This window comes from Corvus moneduloides, chromosome 10 (assembly GCF_009650955.1).
Source record: "Corvus moneduloides isolate bCorMon1 chromosome 10, bCorMon1.pri, whole genome shotgun sequence".
Lineage (NCBI taxonomy): Eukaryota > Metazoa > Chordata > Aves > Passeriformes > Corvidae > Corvus > Corvus moneduloides.
Genome location: NC_045485.1, coordinates 13,634,755 through 13,650,776, shown reverse-complemented (window position 1 = coordinate 13,650,776; position 16,022 = coordinate 13,634,755). Strand labels below are relative to the sequence as shown.

The following is a 16,022-nucleotide window of genomic DNA, read 5'->3' as shown; positions in this document are numbered from 1 at the left end:
AAATAATTAGGGAAGCTGGTCCCATCTCTTTCCCATCTAATAATAAGTTGTGCTTCAGAGCATGCTGTTCTAAAGCTTGGAGAAGGCAGGACCAAAGTTAAGCCTAGAGGTGTTCATGCCAGGCATACAGGGAAAAGAAAAGGGAAGAGAGTCTGGTCCTTTCTGTGGGTGTATTGTAATATGCAGACCCCAAAGCAGAACTGAGGCAGCCTTGGTTGGTGTCCTTGCAGACAGTCTTTTCCAGCATTCCCCTTGCTTGGCTGTTATTGTTGTCATTTTCCTTTGGGTTTTTTTGGGTGGAATCTCAAGGAGCCCCAGTCTGCAAGATGTTGTGACTGCAGAATATGCACCCAGTAGAAGCTTGTGCTCAGCGAGTCCATGTCTGATAGCCTTCCATGGTGATGTCTCCTGGTTAACAAGGTGCTCAGGACCCTGAGCAACGGGTATATGAAAACATAAGGTAGTAATCAGAGAGAAAATTACATGGTTTTTATAGTTCATATAAGTCTAAAGAAATTAGTTTGGGTTTTTTTCTTTTTTTTTTTTGACAGAGTAATATCATTATCCAAATGAGGCAGGCATCCTTTTATTGCCCTCCATTGGCTTTTCATTGTCACCCATGCACCATTTTCCCACAATCTGTGCTTTACTTTGCACAGGTATTTACTATTCTCCAGTTGTTTCCACTACTTTGAGATCTGATTTTCTCTGTTTCCTTTTCTTCATGTTTACTTTTTCCTTACAATGCTTCTCATTAAACTTTTTCTTCCACTTGGCTGACTCCTTTCTGATTGTTTTTATGCTTTGAGAAGAGTGTCTTTTACTATCTCAGATGTACAAATTGTGTAGCTTAATTTATCTTCATCTTCTTCCACCATACAGTATAGTTCCTTTAACCACACCTGGTTTCCCCAGGTCAACTGATCATGTTCAGAGACCCTGGTACCTGCTCATTTCCTGAACAGGAAACTGTTGGCTTTCATCTCCTCACTACCACAGGTAACTCCAGATATTCATTCGATATTCAATATTGTATGAGTCAGAAGGAGATTATGAGATAGATTGCTTCTTGTGTTTAAAAGGTGCAAAAAACGGTAAAAGCTCTTCATTTTGCTTACTCCTGATTGGCTCTAAAGAGATGGGAAAGTGGAGATGCAGACAGTTCCATACCTACTTGGAAGGTTCCAGTAATGAGAAAGCATTGCTCTGGTCTGTCCTGCACCTCTCCATGATGCACTGAGGGCTGTGAATATCTGAGTTACTGTGAGCACCGGAGCAGATTTCCTTCCCTGGCTTGTCAAAGGCTTGGTGGAGACCAAGTCAAAGTACTGTGAGCGTTCCAAAACCAAAGGCTAATCAGACCCTTCCTTAGTACACTGAGCATTCATTACCAAATTTCGGGGCTCATGTTCCTTGGAATGATTGCTTAAAGAAGGCACAGGTAAAAAATGAAGGAGTATGATGCATTCTTTGTATATGACTCCTCTCATGGAATAGGTGGAGGACGTACAAAACTACAATGAATTAACATGCAGTAAGTGTGCTCATACCTCATATACTAAATAAACAGCTCTGCTGGAGAAGTGTACCTGACCACAAGGCCTTTACCAGCTTTCATAAGAGCAAAATAGGCTGTATGATATTTACTCAGTTCTTCACTCTGAAAAACTTTGGGGTTATCTGTCTTAAAATAAAAAAAAAAAAAATCGACACAAAGACACACCACACACAAACAACCAAAGGAAAAGGGGAAAAAAAAAGAAAACCACAAATACTTTCTGCTTTCTAGTTCTTGTAGTTTCATTTTAAAAAAATCTCTGAATCCAACCCAAGGTGAGAATTGTTTTATTGTATCAAGGAAGTAGTCTATATATTGCAGCACCATATCCCTGGCAGGAGCCAGGGTCTAAATATTCAGTTGAAGACACAGAATTTTGTGATAGCAAATGAGGACTACACTGCTTTAGACCCAGGTCCCTTATGTTCCAGTAATTCAAACTGTTGTAATGATGGAGATCCTTGTAGCATACAAATGATGCCATGAAGATTTTTGCCTTTTCTTTTATACCCCTGTTATACCTTTTTACAACTTCTGTATTCCTAGTGCTTTTTGCCTACATTCTTGGACTTGTTTGTCAAGCTAAGAGACTAAACATTTTAGAAGCTTTGTAGCTAGGGATCAGTGTGCCCCAGACCCCAAGGTCCTCTCCAGAACACATTCTGTAAACCAAGATAGAACCATCCAGGGGAAGGTTCCCTGGCGAGGGGGGCTCACTTGAGCCTTTCATTGGGGAATCTTTGATAGATCTGCTAATTAGTAAAATCTATAATGTTATACCCAATGTTGGGGAGACAGAGACAGAGATAGACTCGGCGGGGTGCATCTCGATGCACACGACCTGGACGCGTGCACCTAAGGATCCTTAAAATAAATACCAAGGTAAAATCCCTTTTCCTCTTCTAACCGTGTATGACTCTTGATTTTAAGATCAGGAAAAGGCATCACAAGCATCAGATTTCTGTCTATTCTGTTGGATTTAACCTGAATTTGGTGAAATAATGTGATATTGCATACTGACAGCCTAAATATCCAAAGTGAGGAAAAAAAGGGTTCCCTTTTTATTGGTTTTGAATTTGCATCTCTCTATTATCACTTCTTGTCCTTGTGTTATTAAAACAAGGAGAACAGAAGCACTGGATCTATATTCTCTGGACCAGCCATGGTTTCACATACTTTTTATCACATTCTAGAGGAAGCTGTGCTATTGTTTTATACAATGCCAGTATTACTACAGCACTTCAAACAGATCTGTGAAATGCAATTCCTTCTATCCCTGCTCTTACAATTACCTAGGACATTAGAAAAGATCCTGAGCCCAAAAAGTTGGATTAAGATCTCCACTTCTCCAACATCTGTGTTCGCTGTCTTTCTCTCATTTGTTTTGCAGTTCTTGCTCAGTCTGGGACAGGTTACAAATAATTGCCCCCATCCTAACAAGCAGGCAGGTCCAGAGGCAGCTGGTTTTGCTGTTGTGCCCTAATGAGTGAATGACTGAGCCCTAAAGAAGATAATTTCTTTTCTCTTATCCATTATGTAGCATCAAAACCTGAATTCAAAACTTTCTGCAGTTTTAAGAGGTCTTCCCTCAGTGTCAGGGGTTTTTTCTGAGTAAACTGTGCCCCTGATACTACTCAGACCCTAATTACTGTAAGTCAGGCATTTATTTCTTTCCACAAGAAACCCTTTTGTGTCACTAAAATACAAAAATGCCTAACTGACTGACTTCCATATAAAGGGGGAGGGGAAGCAGCCGCACATAACTTGAGTTACTCGAGCATAAGCTATTTTTATTCAATTGAGACCTTTAGTTCAGATTAGGATCATAGCTTCCTTTGAATGTACAAGTTACTTTGAGTTCTTAGTTCAGTGTTGAAAAACTAACACTCCTAGATATCCTGACATGTCCAAATAAAAATCCATTAGGAACTTCTGAATATAAACCTCACTGAAAAGTTGAACTTACAAAAGTGCCTGTCTGCATTGTATATTAATCTTTACAGAAAAATAAGGAAACAAGCTAAAGTAGCAGGGGAAAAGTCTTGTTTGTATTTTGCCTCTTAATATTGGGAGAAGAAGACCAATAGGTTATAGCAACAAATTTATAATGGATGCTGAGAAAACAATGGAAGGTTGTGATAATGGAGAGTGGTATGGGAATTTTTTCTTCTTATATCTCTGTGTAGTAAGAAGCAATTGCACCAGTGTCAGATTCTCTTTGAAGACTATTGGTTGGTTTGCCTGTTTATTTATTTATTTAACATATATTATAAGGGAAATATATTTTGTTATAGGCTAATATTCATATAATAATAATAAATGACACAATTTTTATGCTATTACTCCACTGTCTTAATAAAGAAGGCCACTGTTTTAACAGATGGAAAAGTCAGAACTGACCAGGAAGAAAAAAAAATAAAGCCAAAACTCTTCTCTAAAACTAATACATATGAAGGAGGTTGTAATTATTTCCTTCTCTGTAACTTGCAGCAACATATTGAAAGTTAATAAGGATAAATGTAACATTTACTGGGTAATAAGAGATTGTGGAAGGAAATAAACAAACGTAGGATATAGTGCATCTAAGTAAACACAAAGGTTGTAAAACCGTCAAACTCAAATATCAAGAGCACTGCAAATTAATGCTGCACACAATAGACCCTTTGGAAGCTAACTTAATCCACCCCCATGTATCTACATGAGGGCCATGCATAACAATGCATGAGCTGGATTTCCATTAGAGTTTCCTCTGCAGGCTGTCAGTTGTTTGAAGAAATAACAATTTCCTAGGCATGAAAGCTTTTTCAGAATGTTCCCACTGATGTGTAATAAAAGTGACTTTACTTTTTTTCGTTCCCCCCTCTCCTTCAGCCCCTCCCCGTGAGATGTGACTTCTGGGGGGAGAAGAGGATGGACTTAGACCCTTGGCCCCCTACCAGTTTACCTTGCCTGGATTATCAGTGCAGGTGTTAAAATAATTGAAGGTGTGGTAGGAGATACAACCCCTAACAGCTTTTCCTATATGGAGATTACCTAGGTAGAGAATGCTAGAGTACCTGAAGAATAGGCAAGTGAGTACCTTATTAACATAGCACCATTCAGCGGCAGCTGCATATCTGGAAAAAAAAAAAACCTTTAAAGAGCCTATTCATCTATGTTAATGGGCCCATTGCACAGTACATTGTGTGGGAAATTAAGTCTCTGGCTGTGAACTTCCTGTGCTGTGCAAGCTGCCTTGACTCTTTTTTATTGCTTCAGTGTTATTATCTCCTCCTGGAAATAAAAACAATCATGTTCTCACATTTGAGAAGCCAAAACATTCCCAGATAACAAACTGGTTGAAAGTTTCTTTTGTTTCCCTTATTAAGTGAAAAAATATGTTTTGAAATTAAAGTAAACCCTAAATTAACATCAAAGCCCATCAAATTAGCTGAGCTGTCATATGCATGACAATGTTGGGTTTTCTTTTTTCCCCCCCTCCCCTGTAAAATACACAATTTAAATTGCTTTCGTATTTATTGTTCCTTCCTTGGAATTAATTTTTGCCACAAAATATGTTAATTTATTCAAATGAGACATGATTTTTGAATGTTTGACTGGCAAAAGAACTGCTTTCCTGCTGAAAGACTGAGGTAGAAAATAATTTTTTTTTTGAAAGCATTTCTCAAAAATATAGCCTCTTTCCATTTTAGAACAGAGTGGACCATTTCTTTAAAACGAGGTCAAGGAAAGTATATTTTAAAAAATTGCTTATTCAACTTCTTTTCAAGCTTTGTCATGAATTCGAGAGTAATAGACAAGGTTGTGCAGTCTGTATCACCTTCAAGAAAGAATTATCATCAAATATTTAAACAATTTTCCATCCTCTCTTTATGATCCAAGTGCTGCACATTGCATCATCGTCATCATTATCATCATTATCTTCATCATGCTGATAAAAGGACTAATGATCAATACTAACTGATTACAACTCAATTAAGGAGGATCTTTTCAGTGTAAATTTTTTTTAATCTTGCCTCTTCTAGTCCTTCTGCATTTTCAAGTTAACTTAATATGTTCCACTATTTAACATGTTTAATGAGCATACTGGAATATAAGTAAAATCGTTATTTAATGTGCTGCACTGCTTCCACAGTACGTACTCAACTTCCCTTGGGCAACAGGAATATATAAAGAGCAGCCAAAAAAACCCTGAAATTTCATGGTTAGAAAATGGAAGTTCTTGATATTAACTGCAATAGAATTTATCTCTTCAGATAAGCAGTTGTCTAGAAGCCTTGAAGAGATGGCCAGGAGAAGCTCTGAATCAGTTACCACGCAGTAGAGAGCATGAGGAAGCCACTGTGGGAGCAGCTTCCTAGTAAAGATCATCATTTTATCTAGTCTGTCTGCACAGACATCCCTTACAACCATCCTATTATTTTGCATCAAAGCCTTATCTATGAGTTCTTTGGGGCAAGGATGGCTTGGCACACATGGCACCTTGCTCTGTTTTCTGTGCTTGATAGTGCTCGACAGTGTTATCATAATGCAAATTATTGTTGTTCCTGGTCGGGACTGCACTGAGTGCTCTTCGCTTATCTGCAAGTCTGACAAGTGATAATACAGCAACATCAGAGAGGAAATCAATATTTCATATTAGTTAATGATTTAATTATGGAAATTCTTCCCTTAATGCCATTTGTTAACTAAAGTCACCATAAATTGTATTCTGTTCAGCTCATCTTTCAGTGGCACTCTGAATTACACCTTCCTGACATTTAGATATTGGAATATTAAACAGATTTCTCTTTCCAGTCCGGTCCAACACTTTGTTCACAATGCAGGCCATCTGGGAATGTGTACCCATTAATGATCTGGGAGGCACTGTTAAGAGTTTGCATATTTTAAAAGTCAGAGAAAATTAGAACTGCAGGAACACCAACGTATCACATTCTCATTACATCAGATTTGTCATCTACATTATTTCTTTTTTTCCAATAGTATCTTGCATTGCATTTTTTTCCTCTTTGCACATGTGTTTATTGTTTAAAACAACATGCAACTTCTTTTCTTTTTTTAAGGCTGCCATTGCACGTTTTATAGTATGCTGTGGAGAGTTAGAAATATAGAGTGAAGTCCCAGGCTAGCAATTCCCATTTAGTCAGTTTTACACAGCAGTATTGTTTTTATATAGCAAGTATGCTGTTGGCATTTCAAGAATCACAGAGACGCCAGTAATTTGGGTGCAAGCAAAATTTTTTGAAGCAGTTCCTGTAAAGATAATTCAGATTAATGGGCCATTTACAGTCTTGCTAACTTACTAACTGGCTATGTGCTCTAGGTAATCAGGGTGACATTACTGCCGGCACAAAAATGACATCTCGTCATCAGAAATTTTCTTCATTGGCATGGAAAATGCCAGGCACATCACCTCTGACTGTGTGGCCACCACATCTATTAACCTTATTGATTTGGAGTCACGCTGTGCCTCACTGGAAAACTACTCCCTGCTGAAAGACTCAAGTGGATCAATCCTGAACCGTGAACAAAAACTCAATAACTAAATGTGGTAGGCACCTTTCTCCATTAAGTATTCCTCAAAGTAAATCACATTAGAGAACATCACTGTGAGTAACTTACCTTGGGATTCCATGATCTCCCAGAAACTAACAGGGAAAATAGCAAAATAGGAAGGCAAAAGATTGCATATTGCTAAACATATCTCTCAATCTTGTTCTCAAATGTCTATCTTTCTATCATGATATTTTAATTTTATTTTACAACTCTGTCCCCCTTTCTAAACCTTAAAAATTTTTCCTTGCTGTTTGTTTTTCATTATGTTTGTCCCTGGTAAGTCATCTGATGACAGATGATTATGAAAAAGAAAGTTTTCTATCCTTTATGAACTCTTCAGCATTTTCACGTATTTATCAGCATTCATTTTTGAGACCCTCATTGTGACAGGGTTTGAAAATGAAACAAGCCATATAATTCCTTTCAGCCTCATACAGTTAACAAAGAAGGCAACAAAAGGACTTCCAGAGCTTCATATTTCCTGGCAAAAGATAGAGGACGGCAGCAAGCCCCATTCATATTTAAATGTTCCTGGCTTTGGAATTAAAAGTCCATCTTTCATGTTACCATTTCCGTTCCTCGCTTTTTGTTGGTGTTTGCTGGCAATGAAAACTCTGTCCCAAACATTAATGTGACTCTTCAGTTCAGTCTGCAAAACTTCTATTCTTAGAAAATAGTCCTTGTCACAGACAACTGACGATTTCTTATACAGCACTTGCAAATCATTATAGCTTATAATTATCTTGCAAAACCGATTTAGGACAAGAAAAGTGTGGGTGAAACCACTCTGTGCACATGTGAGTAATGACTGATTATAGCTGAATAAGTTTTTTAAAGGGGCCAGAGGGACCCTTCTCAGAAAAATTATTTACATGAGTAAGGGGTACAGGATAGGACAGGATCATTTCTGTTGCTCAGTACTGCTACAACTTTGATTTTGCTCAAGGGTCTGATCTGAGATCTTGACAGCTAAAACTTGCAAGCAAAGGGTTTAATTTTGCATTGGTTTTGGTGTTAATGAACAGAGCAAAGTTCATTAAAGATACTCCTTGCACTATGTTCAATCCTGCCTGTCCTCTGTATACATAGTTGTATTACATATTTTAATATTTTATTTCAAAGAAAACTCTGGATTCTGCAAAAAAGGGGAAAGAAAATGCAATGGCATATTAGAAAATATTATCCGTTACTTGGGAAAAAGTGATTTCTCAAAGCCATGTAAAAGCCTGGAAAGTATTCTTTTTATTCCTTAGGAAATAACCCTGGGTATCTAATTAATATCATGAAATTAAGGCCATTTATCTGAAAAACTGAAAAAAGATCTATATATGCACCAAAGTTCAGTGTTTGTCCCTGAGCTCTAACACAAGATATACTGTGTGAAAGTCTAACATGGGATACACCATATATCATCTCTATTTAGAGCCCCTAGGCAGGAAGTATGGATAAAAAAAATAATCAAAATTACTGTTTTTCTTTACTGAAAGCCCTCTAAGGAATTCATTGGAATGAGTTCTGTCTGCCCATCTAATTGATAATTATTTAATTAGCAATTTATAATGATAATGGGATTTTACCCCCCACTAGTCAATCTTGTCTGTAAGAAAAATATAAGTAGACAACCTTATGTATTACTTTACCACTTTCGGCAGTTGGCACAAGATATTGTGGGCCAGCGTTGTGATTTCCTACAGTTAAACCATAAAAGCAATGTATTCATATATTTCCTTTGCCCACAGTGTTTCCTTTTCTCATTACCGTGGGTGACTGGCATTCTCACAATGTGTGTGGGTGCGCAGGCTTGTTGTGTCACCGTGGACAGTTCTAAGAGCAGCTTCATTAGTTCTTTTTACAACAAAAGCTAGGTTTTTTTTCCTGCCTTCTCTTTCTTTCCCTTAGTTGGCATGCGGGTTGAATTCTTCTTGGACCCCCTGCTTGACTTTTTTTTTAGAGCTCCTTTTGAACAGTGCAGCAGTGTGAACACTAGGAATTGTAACTGATAGACTGTTTGCAGGAGAACTCATGAAAGTTCTCTTTGTTCACTTCACATCAACCAGGTTTATGCAGACCCTCCCCCATCTCAGGGAAAAGGAAATCCACTTTTAATTATACATTGATGGGAATCACTGTATAGTGAAATTGCATCAAGTGGAGAATGCCCACTTTATTCTCTTTTATCTAAGAATCCAAAAGAAGCACTGGTGTAAAAAAAAATGGATATGCAAGCATAGACTTCCCAATATAGAGCCAGGCCTGCCTAATTTAAATCAATCTGCCAACTCCACTTCCAGTCCTGATTAAAATTTTCAGCTGAATCTTTGCACTGTGAGGGTGTCTTGTCTTTAGTCCTCGAGCCTGGAAGGTCTTCTTTTTGAGACCTTACTGAAAAAAAATTCCAAAAACCAATATTCTTTAATGTGAAAGGAAAGAGGTGTAAGCATAAGATATTTTTTAAATTTGAACTGAATATAGATATTTTTTCCCTTTTTTTTCCCTCAGACAAGCATATTGAAATTGTGTAGAAGAATCCTAAGGACAAAAATAAAGGAGATATAGCTAGTGGCAGAATGAAGAGATTGCATAACCTGGTGAGAAGTATAAGTAAATAAGAGAAGCACTTTGTGTCATTTTATGTTGTTGTGCCCAGTGAAATGAATGGAAAAATTTTCAGCAGTACTTACAGGGACCTCTGAGATTATAAATCATTTGAGTAATCTGCTAATAAATATGTAAAGTTAATTTTCTCTCTTTCTTAAATTAATATCACAAGATACCATTAATAGAGACAACGAAGCAGGATATTCAGCTGTACTGTGTATACTATCAAAGTTTACTATGGTTATGTTTGTCTTTTGAATCTTCCAGTACAAAAAGGAAATACCGGCATTTTTCTCAGATATTTAGAAAAGAAATATTTTTGAAATTGTTCTTGGAGATCTTTTTTTTATTCTTAAATAACTTTATCTTAGTTGTTCCAATTCATTTATTTTATACAATTTAGTACCTGTTTTTTTTATATTTCCTGACAAAAAAAAGTTAACACCTGTAAAAGAAGTGTTGTGAAGACCAAAGAAAAAGCAGCCTGCCTAGAAACATTGTATGATTCTGCCCTTATATGTTTAAGCAGAGTCATGTAAAGGGAGTTGGGTAAGACAAAAATGTTCTCCATGGATATTAGGAGGAATTGGGGCCTGGCAAATGAAAGAAGGTGATGTTGCTAGATCTTACCTCAAAATCCTGATTACCTTAAGGTCAAAAATGTCGCTGTTGTGGCGGTCATGACACCCATGGACAGTGCCTCTTTCAAGGGCCAAAAACGCCGTTTATTAAACAAAGGAGCCTCTTTTATACACCTTTTGTATGTTATCATTCATGTTACATATTCATTGGCTGCTAAACTACTACAATAGACTCATTGGCTGTTACTAACAACAACATACTACCATTGGCTACCTGTGGCATAAGCATTTAAACACTCAGAAAAATAACAGGTGCAGATATGTTGCTGTTTTCTCCTTCTACTGTTTAACTTTCTTGCTTCTGTTGATACTACATTCTCATGGGTAAAAACTAATTGTTTTTCTTCTCACGGACTTTTCTCACAGTCCTTCTCTAGCCAAAGTAACAGGCCTGAGCCATGATTTTACAAAGGCAACAAGGCCTTCATTTTATACGGTTTTGCTTAAATGCCACACAAAGACAACAGTGCAATTCTGTCTCGCAGCAGCACCATGAACGTGTTGAGCTGGACCCTTGTCTTAGGGAAACAAATCTGTGCACTACATCCAAGTAGTACGTAGGAAAACTCCATCCAGTTTCCACCACCAGTACTGGATACCCTCCTCTGCTGCATGGTCAAGTCAAAAATGAATGACTAATAATTCTTTTGGCCCCATTCAGACTTCTACTCCTCTACTGTCCCACATTATCCCAGATTTTCTTCCAAGAACCTTCAAGTGTAACTTTATTTCTCCCCCAGCAAAGGTCTGAACAAGAGAAAAGCATGTGGATATAGCCAGGGGGGATGAGGAGCTGGATGAGGCAGAGATTAAAAATTACGTAGTCTTGAAGGAACTGACTTGGAACTAATCCATGACAAATCTTCTAGTCTAGGATATCCAGTACAAAACAGCTGTGAGCCTGGTGAGTCTCCTCTGAACTTCATTTCTTTACTCATCTGCAGTTCTCTAAGTCATCTACAGATATGTGTAGTGACAGAGAAGTTCTAAAATGACCAGGAGTTTTCCACAGCAATTTTTATTTATTTGTTGGGGCCATGAGTTTCCAATTTGAACATAAGGCTGGGCCCAAGTCTGTAAGATTACATGAGTCTCTCCATCAGGGGTCTGCTATGCCGCAATGGGAACACCATAATTTTCCAAATGGTCATAGTTTCAAAGAACAAGGAAAACAGGAGACATTTAAGAGCTAAATACTAAATATTTTGGATATTTTTTGACAAAACAAAGCACTTTGTGATGTTATACCACATAAGGCGACTTGAAAAGGTTCATTAATCCTCAGGAAAGAAAGGAAAGACTTTTAAAACACAAACCTCAGTCACATCCCAGGACTAAATCTATTATTCAGAATAGGAAGCAAGTCAGCTTCCAGCCAAATGAGATTTCACTGCAGCCAACCATTAAAAGACACAGAAGCATGGAAATTGAGGCCAAAGTAGCTGGGGAGACTGATCCATGCAAAGGAGCCTCAAGAAAAAGACTACAGTGGAACAACTGATGCACAGCAGGAATTGCCTGGAAGTGGTGCCTCTCTGCCTGCTGTGAAGGAATCATCCAGAGAGAAAAAGATGGGAATGGAACTGACTTGGGAAAGGCTGAAGGCAGGAGCCTGAGAATCAAAAAGGTAGCTTAGAAATATGGTAAAAAGTAAACCTTAGGTTTGATTGTTCTGGTTTTCTTCCTTTTTACATCCATACTGGAGGTTATTTAAGAGTCCTCAAAGACCAGTCGAAGGTTTGCTGCTGAGAATAAAGCCACTGAGATGGGTAATGTTCTTACAATAAAAGAGTCAAAAAAAAGTGGGAACATTTTCTTGTCATGACTTCGTTGTCTGGATTCTCTACAGCTCTCCTAGAATAGACCAGGGCCACTCCTGCTTTCAGTGAAGTTGCTCATTCATTTACTCCCTCATTCAGTTTAGAATCAGGACATTTTTTCTTTAAAGTTCAGAAAAATGTAGTTCAGCAAGTTTCCTTCTGTGGAGAACTTAGGATCACTCTTTAAGAGAAAAGCCCTTGAGACAGACGTGCTTTAGTTGGAGTTCTGCTGAACTGAATTTGCACATTAAGTACTGTACCTTGCTCTTGCTTGCTGAAGCATCCCTTAACACTACATGTGTGTATAAACAAAGGAAAATGGGATACAACCTCAGGATTTATGCTGTGTCATCTATGAAGAGGCTTGGGTTACAGGGCGAGCCAAGAATTGCTGGGTTGCGCATACACAAGCCATATCATCCATTCTCAGTGGTATGCAGTGGAAGACAGCCATGCCACTAGAAGATTCACCAAGCCAGACTTCCACACAGCTGGATTTTTCTAGTTTAAGCTTACGTTGGAACCAGGGCTAATGTAAAGCTAATTTTAAATACATAAGATGTAAGCCCATAGGTTCTTCAGTAATCTTAGGTCTCTCTGCAAGAGCATTCTATTCCGTATAATGAAATATTATTATTAATAATGAGAGGACAGATTTTTCCTGATTTTTCATGTTGATGAAATGTTGCCCAAGTCCTCATAAAGGTAAGGATGTGTAATTGAATTTTAGATTGACAACACTAATGATTAAACGCCCATCTTAAGCAGATGTCCTGAATTCAATCACTTCAGACCCTAGCAACAGTTTTCAGGCAACTGTCACCATATTTGTGGAGATAGAAATGAGATCAGAATTTCTGTACTCTGCTTGGTTGTGTGTAGCCTCCAAGGCTGACATCTATTAATGGAAAAGCCTTTGACAATGACACGTCTCTTTTCGTAAGAATCTGAATAGCAGTGACAGATCAGGAACCTTATTTTGATACTCAGTGCCTATTTTTCTTTTCTCCTCAGTTCAGACATACTCATTTCATTAAGTTGGGTCAGTTAGGTCAGGCAGCCTTATAATTATCTCCCAGGACCAAAGCTCTGGCTGAACTTTTAGTTCAGAACATTGTGTCTTTGCTGGGACCTGGTGGGGTTATCCTCCATTTCACTTCAAAATTACGAGGACGGATTCTTCTGTGCTTGTGTATACTTTGTATACCTGCCAAGTCCTCTCCTTCCATTCCTTCAGGTAGTCTCAGAAGTCACTGATTATAAATGCTGATCTGACTCTGTAAGCTTTCAGCAGCACACCTGAGGTTCCCGTTTTCTTTCATGGTGAACAGTTTTTCTTTCTTTCTTTGACTTTTTTGAGGAACTGATTCCAAAGATTTTATTCACAGTAGTTAACAGGTGTGAATTGGTGTTTGCTAGCATAAGTGTCGTGCTGGGTAGCCCTTTGTTCCCTTCCTGCTGCTTCCCTGCTCTATTATGGCAAAACTTACTTTAATAGGAGTTTTTTTTAATGGTTTGTACAGTGTGTATTTTTAAAGCACATTATGGAATAAAAGTGAATACCTATCAGAACAATGTGTTCCTCTGAACCTCTAACAATTGGGCAGATTTCTTGATTTCAATGGACACACTCCAGAACAAGGGACTTGTACCACCTGAGCAAGAGTGCTAGAATCTGGCCCTCAACAGATACAGTTTTGTTTCCACCAGCATGTGCCAATTAAAATGATTCTGCTGTAATAAAATATCAGGAGATAGAAAAGGAACCGCCGTGAACTGAGGCAATACTGAAGAGTTAAGCGCCTTTTCAGCTGACACAGATCCCCTGCTCCATTGGCGATCAATGGCAATAATGACATTCACTTTGCAAGGTAGTGCTGGGCTGCTGAGGGCTGATTCTGATGCCAGTGGCTGGTGTGAGTCGTTGAGGGATATTAAAAAACCATGTTGGATGGGCGGCAGGAAGATCTGAAGCCACCAGAGATGCGGAGCAGAAATAATAGGAGGAGTGGTAAGAGTGACACCATTTCCAGAATGTCTGAATTAAGAAGGAAGGCAGGAGAGGCTGAGCTGTGTTTGAAATACTTTGTCAGCTCAGTTACAAGTAATTGTAGATAGTTTCAGCTACTAGTGCCTCAAAAATGAAAATGAACTACTAAAAAAAATTTTAGTTTTACAAATCTTAGCAAGAGTGGGTTTGGCCAGCAAACAAAGCCATGAAAAATGTTCTTTCTGATAAGTATTTCCCTTTCAATGGGAATATATAATCTACTAAGTCTCTTTACACCTGTTTCATGCCTTTGTAACATGACCCAGCCTCATGGATGCTTCTCCTGATGTCTATAGTTTGAGAAGACACTGAATCCTGGGCTCATATTAAAAGGAATATCTAAAAAATACCTGTAGAGATAAGAATGTCTATACACTGTGGCTATTTTTTTTTTGTTTTGCCTATTTCTCTTTACTGTGGCTAACATTGCTTGTTTTAATAAGAACTGCAATTCTTGTATTTGCTGAGCCTTTCAGTAATTACAACTTAATTTCTGTGCTGTGGCACCATTTCAAGCGGATTTCACTATTACAGATTTTACTACTTTAATTTTAAATTGACAAATTTACAATTAAAAGGGCAAATTGACATTTGCCCTGCACAGTTCAATTTCTTTCTGTTTTCCTGCTTAAGAGTTTTAAGTCTGAGTTTTTATTTTTCGTACATGTCTGTTTAAAATCTCATTGGGATGGAAGAAATCCAACATCAAACAGTTAAAAAGAACCCCAAAACCAACCAACCAAAAAAAAACCTCAAAAAAAGCCAAACAGAGGGGTTTTAAGAGCAAAGAAAAAATTCTTATGAAAAAAAGAGGAAACGTTGCTGCATCATTAATATGCCAGGACATACAGCACTCCTGTATTCTTCAACCACATTTCTTTTTTATCTCACAAAACTCCACCTCTTTTAAGAGCTCTCAGGTTTTTTTATTTCCCATAGACTTTGTAACAAACCTTGCAAAATGCCTGGTGCTGGCATAGGTAGGAAAAGGACCTTGATAAAGAAAAGGTTTATCCTTGGAAGTAGACACCTCTTCAAAACTGAAGATCTTTGTAAATCTGCAGAGGTCCATTTCCAGTAACCAGAACCCAAATATGGAAGGTTAATTTTGTAAAGTCAGACATTGGAAGGGATAGACCAATTTAGCCAGTGGCAGGTGACATGAAAAGCCTGGCAGAAAGGAGCTACAGCATAAATTGTTTTTAAAATAAATCAGTATTTCATTGAAAGATAAATACTTTGGAACAAAGACTTTTTCCTTCTTTTTTTAAACGGGAAACTTGCTTTTCCTCTAATGTCCAGTTGGGATGCTGAAGGAAGAATGTGGTCCTGCAATTCCTCTCCACCTGCAAATTCACACTTTAACCTCTAGAATCACTTTGCCTGGATTCCAGTGTTTTGACAATAAGCATTTTCTCAAAAATAGTCATATAATTGTTTTCAAATAGTTAGAAGAAAAGTCAACATTTTAAAAGATGATGCAAAATAACTTGTGTTCTCCAGATATTTCTATTAATGTATTCTTTAGCTGTCAGAAGTACAACTGTAGTTCAGCAATTACCTGCATTACATTCACATCTTCCTTTTTCTGTTAAATCATGCACACGCATTTTCAATTTATTAGCACTGAATAAGTGGCCAACTATTTCTAGAAGCCTTGTAATGTGTAAATTACCCTAGCCAGTTCTAAGAAGGAATATGTGTCCGTGAAAGTGAATTACTCACAGATCACAAATGAAACCATCTTTTCAAAATTATTTCAGATGGTCTAATTATCTGCAAAATGTAGGATTGGTTTT

General features: G+C 37.8%; 1 long non-coding RNA gene across 3 annotated transcripts in view; it reads left to right on the top strand.

Annotated features, from left to right (window-relative positions):
* The window catches only part of LOC116448977, an 86,293-nt gene that overhangs the window by 12,876 nt on the left and 57,395 nt on the right, over positions 1-16,022 (top strand). For 2 of the 3 annotated variants that reach the window (XR_004242179.1, XR_004242178.1), the window contains one exon: positions 916-999. This is a non-coding gene — a long non-coding RNA (uncharacterized LOC116448977). Of the gene's footprint in view, positions 1-915; positions 1,000-6,881; positions 12,508-16,022 lie in introns of those variants that run through there. The other variant, XR_004242180.1, reaches the window with a different exon arrangement.